The sequence below is a fragment of the Lygodium microphyllum genome, chromosome 2, assembly GCF_053477565.2.
Source record: "Lygodium microphyllum isolate KBCC chromosome 2, Lygodium_microphyllum_v1.1.10, whole genome shotgun sequence".
NCBI lineage: Eukaryota > Viridiplantae > Streptophyta > Polypodiopsida > Schizaeales > Lygodiaceae > Lygodium > Lygodium microphyllum.
Window position 1 is genome coordinate 37,238,121 of NC_141136.1, and position 9,569 is coordinate 37,247,689.

The 9,569-nt window shown below is 40.0% G+C and overlaps 1 pseudogene; it reads left to right on the forward strand.

Annotated features, from left to right (window-relative positions):
• The first annotated feature begins 6,231 nt into the window (after positions 1–6,231).
• LOC148039631 (uncharacterized) lies at positions 6,232–7,879 on the forward strand (annotated as a pseudogene).
• Positions 7,880–9,569: the final 1,690 nt, after the last annotated feature.

Below are 9,569 nucleotides of genomic sequence, written 5' to 3' on the forward strand. Positions count from 1 at the left end.
CATATTTTCTCTTTGCACATTGTGCAACTCTTGCTTGAGCTACATTTTCCTGGCTTGCATATTTGTGCTATACATTTTTGACAAAGTATCCCATGCCTCCTTTAGCGTACTTGCATCCTGAATATGCACAATCATAGAGTTTGAAATACTGATAAACAGCCAGTACATAACTTTCCTAGCTCTCTCATGCCATGCTTTGAATGCCTGCATTTGCTGTTGATTGGGAACATCAGGAAGAACTGGTTCTTCTTCATTTCCTGCAACAAATTCCCAATATCCTTTTCCCATAAGGAAATTCATCATTCTAAACTTCCATGCTTGGAAGTTGTTCTTGTCAAGCTTTTCAGTGACAATCTGTGAAAGAGAATCAGACGCCATTACAGAACACTGCAAAAAATTCTGTCACTGCAAAAAACACAGCTTCACCCTCACAAGGGAAAATCTGCAAAACTGGCGAAAGTGGTATTTGACCACACAATCACTTCCTAGTGACGATTTTGCATCAACAGGCAACAGGGATGATTCTGTAACTCCCAATGTCTTTGCGCACAAGCATACGATGCAATTTCTACATTAACTTTTCACCGACCTATAGAACAGTGGCTGCACAGCATAAAACTTGGCCTTTTCCTGAGTACGTGCAGAAAACTTTCGCCTCTGAAACAGGCTCCGAAATGGCCTCAAATAAAAAAAACAAGGTCGCCAAGGGCTAAAGCCCACCCCCGCAGCATATATTGCCCTCTTGCTTCACCGCAAAGGGCGTCTCAACCTGAGACAATGCACTCCTGCACTTTCCGGCTGTGCTACTTGCAAAGATCTGCTCCCAAAACAGAAAATGAAAGCAACACTGCTCCTCTTACCAGAACACCACAAGCTTGGCTTGCTTCCTTGAGCTCCTTACCACGAACAAGGCTCTGATACCATGTCAAGATTGTGGGAGAGAAGGAAGGAGTCTCACTTGAAGCTTTCTTTCTTGCACAATGGGGGAATACACACAAGGGTGGAGGCTGAAAACAGTTTTCCTCTTCTTAGTTGTGTAAGCCAAAAGAACTCAAGTACAAAGAAAAATAGAAGAACCCTATGTATGGGTCTCAAACCAAACTCAACTAACTAAGGTGGCATACTAACTGAGCCACGAACTAGAGTAGATAAGAATAGCTATCATGTAGCTATTATTCATGGGCGGTGTACCAACCGCGTCTGCAACTAACAAGTCGGTGACATAAATACACAACGGTCACCCTGGCGTATCACGAGTGGAGCTCGATATCTCAACAGCCATACCACAAGGAGGAGCTTGAAGTCCAGTCTAGGTTTTCTTCATTAAAACCTAAAAAGACTATTAAACCTCGAAAGAAGATTGCACATAAGAAATGACCACCATAGTCATACCTTGAAATATTACATTTGTATGATTTTCAACCATTCTCCTCATTGCAACTTTGATTTCATTTGTTTGATTTGCTTCCGCATTTAGTGGAAAATTAGTAAGGGACTAGACATTGCCCTTGTCCTAACAAGTGGTAAGACCTTCCCAATGACCACAACATATGTTGATGTCGGTCCTCAAATTCGAAAGTTTGATGGCAAAGATTTTCACCCATGGTAGGTACTTATAAAGTACAAAATGATGGAGAGAGGGTATTGGCCTCTCATTCAAGGCAATAGAGTTGTAAACTCTGCAAATCTGATTGATATAGATGATGACCAACGTGCCCAAGCAATCATAATGCTACACTTAGATGAGTCCCTGATTCATCATGTTGATCAACTAAACACTGCTAAAGAAAAATGGGATGATCTTGAAAAGCTCTATGGAGCCACTGGTAAAAATACTAGAATCTTTCTTAAATTTGAATTCTTTAGCATAGAATATAAATCAGGAGAAGATTTTGGAAAATTCATCTCTCACATAAATGGACTCATGGCACATCTTGTCTCTGTATAAGCTCTAGTACATGAAGAATATGCTATTGCTATTCTCCTAAAAGCTGTAAAACAGGTGTTTCCTACTCTTGTAACCACTCTCACCGACATTCTAGATCCTACATTGGCAAGTACCATTCAATCCTGTTTGGATGAAGAAAAGAGGAACCACAAAGAAAGCAGCAACAGTCAGATATCTTCAACTTCTCGTGATCAAGTATTGGTACATACAGCTCTCACTAGATGTTCTTTCTGTAAGAAAAAATGACATATTGTAAAAAACTGTTCGAAGAAGTGTCTCAAGAAAATGAAATGTAACAAATGCAAGAAGACATGGCATATCACTAGTAAATGCCCCAACACTCCTAACCCAAAGAATTGATGGCCAAATATGCCTCCAATCCATCTGAAGATCGACTATTTTGACTCTTTAAATCATCTACCTAAAACACTCTTGTAAGCTTGATTTATAAAGGCATCCCAAGAAGGGGGGGGGAAACATCTTACATGCCTTGTAATCGAATGCCACCCTGGCATTGAGGGGGGGTGTTAGAAGATAGGCATAGGAACCCACTATAAGCAAGGGAGTATGAGGGCAAATGGGTGTGAATAAACCCTAACCCTAGCTTGGCAGAGGCTATATAAACAGCCTATGGGTCACTATCAAGTGTGAGATAGAGTGTACCCAAGTTGTACCTTGAGCAACTTATTAAACAAGAATTTGTTCTTGTACTTTGAGCCTCTTTCTCCCTCTTGTGCACACATTCCAATGCTACAACTCTACTTTCAAACACCTCTAGTATTGACGGCACAGATTGGGTAGTACCTTCCAAGTGGTGGATTGGCTCATGCACTCCATCCATTGCATACCCATGAACTCTTCTAATTGGCCGCAAAGGGTGCACTCCTCCTTGGGATGAGATGTCACCTCCCTGGATAGAAAATTTGCTAGCCACACCGACTCTTTTTGTATATGTTATTCAATTAGCTTACGAGTACAATGCATGATTGATATTAACTTTTCTTACCATTTAATGAAAAGCCAAGATCGCTTAATCAATGAACTCAGATTGAAACTCGCCGAAGAGTCGTACGTGTTCTATAGACAATCGACATTTTCGTCTAATTTCCAACTTTTATTGAGAGCAAGGACATGGGACACACTGATTAAGATATGCCTTGTGATCTTGAAAATCAAGGCCTTCATCGTTTTCCATTTTGTCTACGTTATGACAAACAATTTATTATTTTTATCATTCTTTTTTTCTTTCTTAAATTGTTTGAGAAGGTATTTCTTCTCTTGTAACTCAGTAAAAATTAACGTATGTAAAGTCTCCACCCACCCACCCACCCACAAATTAACATATGTTGGAGTGTTTCCCATCTCGTGATGTTGCACCGGACCTCGCCACCACTCTCTCTTTGTTTTTTATCCATTCATTATCTCCTCTCCTTCCATCTCTCTCTCTTTTTCTCTTTCTTTCTTATGCTATATGTTTATTCCCTCTCTCTCGTTCCTTCTTCCTACCACTACCACTACCACTACCACTATAATAAGCAAGAAAAGAAGAAAAAACTACTACTACTACCACTACTACAACAACAACAACAAATAAGAAAACTAGACAACAATAAAGAAGAAAACAAAAAAAAACCTATTACTGCTACTACAACAATGACAAACAAGAAAACCACCACTACTACTACTATCACGACTACAATGACACTACGACCATTACTACGACTACGACCACGACCACAACCACGACCATGACCACGACCACGACCACCACTACCACTACCACTACCACTATAATAAATAAGAAAAGAAGAAAAAACAACAACAACAACTACTACTACTACAATAATAATAAACAAGAAAATATGAAAAAACTACTACTACTTCTACTACTACAACAATAAAAAACAAGAAAACTAAACAACAATCAACAAGAAAAGAAAAAAAACTACTACTACTACTACTACGACAAACAAGAAAACAATAACCTCTCCCTCCTTCCCTCTCTCCCTCCCTCTCCCTCTCCCTCTCTTTCTCTCTTTCCCTATTAAGTTTAATGTTTTCCCCCTCTCTCTCTTGTTCTTTCTTTCCTTTTCTCGCTTCCTCTCCCTCTCTCATTTCCTCTCCCTCCTTCCCTCTCCCTCTCCCTCTCCTTCTCTTTCTCTCTTTCCCTATTATGTTCAATGTTTTTTCTTTCTCCTCTCCCTCTCTCATTTCCTTTTCTCTCTTCCTCTCCCTCTCTCATTTCCTCTCCCTCCCTCTCCCTCTCTTTCTTTCTTTCCCTATTATGTTTAATGTTTTCTCCCTCTCTCTCTCATTCTTTCTTTCCTTTTCTCTCTTCCTCTCCCTCTCTCATTTCCTCTCCCTCCCTTACTCTCCCCCTCTCTTTCTCTCTTTCCCTATTATGTTTAATGTTTTTTCTCTATTCTTCTCTCTATCTCTCTTTCCCTATTATGTTTAATGTTTTTTCTCTCTCCTCTCCCTCTCTCATTTCCTCTCCCTCCCTTACTCTCCCCCTCTCTTTCTCTCTTTCCCTATTATGTTTAATGTTTTTTCTCTATTCTTCTCTCTATCTCTCTTTCCCTATTATGTTTAATGTTTTTTCTCTCTCCTCTCCCTATCCCATTTTCCTTTTCTCTCTTCCTCTCCCTCTCTCATTTCCTCTCCCTCCCTCTCCCTCTCCCTCTCCCTCTCCCTCTCTTTCTCTCTTTCCCAATTATGTTTAATGCTTTTTCCCTCTTTCTCTCATTCCTTCTATCCTTTTCTCTCTTCCTCTCCCTCTCTCATTTCCTCTCCCTCCCTCACCCTCTCCCTCTCTTTCTCTCTTTTCCTATTATGTTTAATGTTTTTTTCTCTCTTCCTCTCCCTCTCTCATTTCCTCTCCCTCTCTTTCTCTCTTTCCCTATTATGTTTAATGTTTTTTCTCTCTCCTCTCCTTCTCTAATTTTCTTTTCTCCCTTCCTCTCCCTCTCACTCGTTTCCTCTCCCTCCCTCACCCTCTCCCTCTCATTCTCTCTTTCCCTATTATGGATTTCTCTCTTTCCCTATTATGTTTAATGTTTTTTCCCTCTCTCTCTCGTTCCTTCTTTCCTTTTCTCTTTTCCTCTCCCTCCCTTACCCTCTCCCTCTCTTTCTCTTTTTCCCTATTGTGTTTAATGTTTTTTATCTCTTCCTCTCCCCCTCTCTTTCCCTATTATGTTTAATGTTTCCCTCTCCCTCTCTCATTTTCTCTCCCTCCCTCACCCTCTCCCTCTCTTTATCTCTTTCCCTATTATGTTTAATGTTTTTTCTCTCTTCCTCTCCCTCTCTCATTTTCTCTCCCTCTCCCTCTCTTTCCCTATTATGTTTAATGTTTTTTCCTTCTCTCTCTTGTTCCTTCTTTCCTTTTCTCTCTTCCTCTCCCTCTCTCATTTCCTTTTCTCTCTTCCTCTCACTACAAGATATAGGCCTTACATTGATGTTAAAAGCGATGAAAATGTAAATAAAGAAAATTTCCCCCGTCGTCGCAAAAAGCATCGTTATTGGCAACGCCATAGAACAGTCGATATTAATGTCATTATTAGCATCACTATCGATGTTCTGGGCACTAATAACGATGCCAATAATGACGCGCGCAGGTAAATTTGCGATGCTAATAGCGACAGTAACAAGGAAAAAAAAAATTTGTGGTAGGGCATCTTGTACTATGTGCTTTATTTGGGCCATACAAAATAGTTTCTACACTGTGTACAATGCTTATGTAAATAAAGAAAAAGTGTACTTAAATCATAACACTGATATATGAAATAAATACATGGTCACATAATGAAAGTGACTGGTACAATCATGGTAAGATATCACTACTACATAGAAAATGTCTACACAAATCACGTGACCAAAAAAGAAGGGTGTGTGACCTCCAGGGATCCAAGGGCGGGCTATAGATCCTCGCCATCTAAAAGCTCAGTCGCACCGCAAAGGAGCGTCGAACAGACTCTCCAAAAAAAGAAACCACTACACATCAGTCCACCATACAATAATGCATTCTAATTAAACATGGTAACTACGGTGTCGTACTACTGCGCATCCGAAGTGTGAAATCCACCAAAAAGTTGTGTGTGTGACATTTGTTACTTTGTATATACTTAGTCGTTGTGTTTGCATTTTTGTTCTGCGTGAGCAGTATAGTGGAGAGAGGTTTGAAAGTGAATATATTTGTGGGAAGCATAGTGGTGGATATGTTTGGGAAGTTTGGCTCAGTTTCAGAAGCACTAGAAGATCGATTACCATCTACCTTGGATCTTGCAATGGAGGTTCCTGAAGTTGAAAAGCTAAGGGCTACAACAGAGGTCATTAAGGAAGAGCATCCAGTCCTCCTCACAGAAGCTCCACTGAGTCCCAAGGCTAATAGAGAGAAGATGACACAAATAATGTTTGATACATTCAATGTGCGTGCTATAACTGCTAGATATTTTTCTTGTGATATAAGGAATCGTCATTGCTCAGATCAACATCTTTTTCATGCCATAAGGACTTGCAATTTCTGAGATTAGCAACTTTTTGTCAGATAAGCAGATTGTACTTGCTCAGATCAACAACTTAACTGATAAGGCCACAGACAGTCACCATAGGGCTTCTCCCAATTCCCTCTTTCAGGATGTGTTTTCACAAAGGCAGCTGCATATAAGATTCTTATCTAATGCAAATGCTTGGTGGACTAAAGGTATGCAGAACATAGAAGAAGACTACTAGTTGATCCTCATGCCATGGAGGAGCCCATAGGTCATTAGCAGACATCGACAATCCATTGTCTCAAAATCCAGACAGTGTTTAGAGCCAGTACTTTCTGAATGCTGAGATAGAAAGGACAACTGACATGGATCTTACACGCTTGTATCCAGAGCATGAGAGTTTCTTCCAAAATTCTTATTGCCAGGCCATGCTATGTAGGATTTTACTATTATGGTCACTTACGCACCCTCACTACAACTATCAATAAGGGATGCATGAATTACTTGCTCCACTTCTTTATGTTCTTCATATTGATATTATGCACCTCTCGCAAATTAAGCAGCAAAATGAAGACCTTTTTTATGACAGGTTTGAGGGCCACTGCTATCTTATATCCTGGGAAATAGAAAGCAGCAAACTAGCCAACATCTGATGTTCTATAACATATATGCCGTGCCCAACAGTAAACGTTGTGAAGAATGGTAAGAGATTAGGACCCCTTGTGATGAACCCCACTTGAAGGTGGACGAGACAGGTCTTGATTTCAAAATCATGGTGTTAGGAAGTGACACATATGGAGCTGAAGGAGAGCTTGGTGCTCTTCTATCTGCTAGGTTTGTTGAACATGATGCCTATATAATGTTTGATGCTTTCATGACTGGGAAAGGTTGGGGAGTCAAAATGGCAGAGTACTTTTTACCCACAAATGGGTCTACCTCTATCACTGGTCTGTCTCCTGTGCTTGAAGCATCGTACTCAATCCATAGAGTCCTGGCTGCTGCTGCTGACTTGACACTGTATAACTATCTCATGGAGCTCGGGGTGGAACCATAGTTTTTTGCTATGAGATGGTTGAGGGTTCTTTTTGGTAGAGAATTTGACCTTGATAAGATTCTTTTGTTGTGGGATGGAATCTTTTTGGTGGTGAACAAAAATGAATCTTGGACAAGCAAGGAAGGCACTGGTAGTTTTTAGCATTCATCAAGGAGCGATTTTGTTTTGGCAGTAGTAGTGTCTATGCTTTTGTACCTACAGCAGACACTATTAGCTGCTCCAAGTGCCACAGATTGTCTTAAGAAACTCTTGAATTTTCCTTCTGATACTGATGTCGAGATTCTTATCGAGAGTGCAAAACTACTTACACGAGTGGTTGAGCACACAGCTAGGATTGTACCTTCTTCAGGGCAGTTTATGGCTATGTATGAAAATGGAAAATCTAGTTGAGCAACGAGATCTTCCTGAGGGTAGACACTATGCAGTTTGGGAGGATCCATGAAAAAAAAACCATACTACTTGTTTGCTTTAGTGTCTGGGCCACTTTTCTGGTAAAAAAGGGGCCACTTTTCTGGGGAAAAAGGAGGCGTGTTGTAGGCCTGGGGAAGAGGAGGAAAAAAAGAGACTACTTTGATTCAGACTTTAAAAAAAATTCTTGGATTCAGAGGACAGTTCAAATAGTAGCTTAGATTATGAAACATCGGACATCGTGGTTGCAGAGATGAAAGCGTGCACATAGTTTATTTTATTACTGTACTATCTGAGGTTGTAAGCGCACATTTTAGACAATCTTCATCATACAGTACTGATCAGCAAACAACCTACAGAGTGTTCCTCTCTCTAAAATAGCAAGAGTCTAGTCTTCAGCATACAGATTATCTTGGTGCTTCCTATATAGTACTGATCAACAGACAACCTGTAGATCATCTCTCTCTGAAATAGCAAGAGTCTCTTCAACATATAACATATTAGCTCAACGGTAAGGTGGATGATGATAAGAAGCTGGCCTAAGAAATTCTTACACCAAGTCACTGATACAGTTTGAGTTTATAGCATGAGAAGATTGATTATATTGTAGCTCCATATGAGGCTGATGCATAGATGACCTTCTTGTCAATAAATGGTCTTGTGGACATTGTGATAACAGAGGACTCTGACATGATACCATTTGGATGTCTGAAGGTTATGTTCAAGATGCACAAATATGGCCAAGGTGTTGAATTTTAGTGCGACGACCTTGTGAAAAATAGAGATTTGAACTTTACAAGCTTTACCAAGCAGATGCTAATGGAGATGTGTATTCTGAGTCGTTGTGATTATCTGCCCCATCACTGTTTGATAAAAGCATCTAACCATGTATAATCTTCTTCCACAATGTTTGACTAACTTCTAACGACAGTTCTATTCTTGCTTTCTAACTCTTGTACAAGAGAGGCTGGAGTCATCCTGGGAGCTCTTATGCCCTGATGTTTCATAAGCATGTACAAGGGCCTCAGGAGAGAGCTGTTGTAGCTCATGTCCAATTCTGACTCCATGAGTAAATGCAGTACTTTTCACAGGTTCAAAAGGAACTTCTTCAAGTGCAGCCCCTGTAGAGCTTCCACCAGTGCTACAAGCCACTTGACCAACAGGTTGACATATTATATAAGCCTTCAACTAAACCTGAAGTAATAGACGTCTTTGTCAAGACGTTTACTGGAGATGCTCCCAATCAGATGTAGCTGACTGTATGTCTCATATTATCTGAAATTGAGCTTTCAAATTGAATCTGATCTCGCTATATTGATCTTCTATCTTGAAATTTGTCAAGGTCTTCTGTAGATGCGACTTTGCTTTCAAAAACCCTTTGACATCTTTGGTGAACCCGACGTGAAAGTGTTGCATTTAAATTTTAGGATGAGAGATACTTCAACATCAGTTTCAGCCTCTTTTACGATTCTTGCTTTGTCCTCTACTTCAGCTTCATCATTGACTTCTTCTTCAAGTACTTCTACGGATGATTTAAAGCAGATTTTGCAAAATATGTCTATGTATATGTAGCTTCAAAATCAGCATACATAATTGTATATGTAACAGAAGCAGCAATTACATCAACAACAGTTGTCTCAGCAAAGGAAACTATATTCGGAGCAAGAGAATG